Genomic DNA, 717 nt, shown 5'->3' on the forward strand with positions numbered 1-717 from the left:
CTTCCCCACCCAGGTAGGGATGGAACCCATGTCTCTTGTGTCTCCTGCATTGGCAGGCAGATTCTTTCCTGCTGAACCACCAGAGAAGCCCCACCCCACACCCGCCAATCAACTTGACATCAATTTTATAAAAAAAAAAGAAAAAGCTAGCACTGTGGGCTGCCTCCCTACTACACAATTCACCCTATGGCCAATGAGGTTACACACCTGAGGCTGGAGGGCTGAGAGGTGCTAAGGATCTAAACAGGAAGCTGGGAGAGCAAGCACATAAGTGTTTCTGGCAAACAAAAGGAGAAGCAGGTACTGCAGCGCAGTGACATACCAAAGTAGTTAGGAGAAACTATCCAGCACTTTGCATGGAACAGGGATTTTGGAAGGGAAGGGGAGTTTGGGGCAATGCTTCAACCTTAGGACTTTCTGCCACCTGAACTGTTACCAGATTGGGGGAGGAGAGATTGCCTATCAACGACAAGCCACTTCGGGAAACCCCTAGTCCCCAAACTTTAAGAACCCATCTTTCTCTTAGAATTCCCTCCAGATAAACTGCCTTTAGCCCTCCATCCACTCCATTCTCCGAGGCGAACATGGCCACAAACTCTGAGCATCCTACTTCTTCCGCTCAATATCCTGCACCCAGAACAGGGTTCCAGAGCACCCAGGAAGTCCCTTAGGAGGCGGGGGTGAGGGCAGGAGGCGGGGGTGAGGGCAGGGGACGGG

General features: G+C 51.7%; 1 protein-coding gene across 1 annotated transcript in view; it reads right to left on the bottom strand.

Moving 5' to 3' along the window:
• LOC104998454 (beta-hexosaminidase subunit beta-like) overlaps nt 1–717 on the bottom strand; it is a 32,755-nt gene that overhangs the window by 31,445 nt on the left and 593 nt on the right. The gene's annotated exons all lie outside the window — the stretch shown is intronic.

Source organism: Bison bison, unplaced genomic scaffold, assembly GCF_000754665.1.
Source record: "Bison bison bison isolate TAMUID 2011002044 unplaced genomic scaffold, Bison_UMD1.0 scf7180017864329, whole genome shotgun sequence".
In the NCBI taxonomy this organism is placed as follows: domain Eukaryota; kingdom Metazoa; phylum Chordata; class Mammalia; order Artiodactyla; family Bovidae; genus Bison; species Bison bison.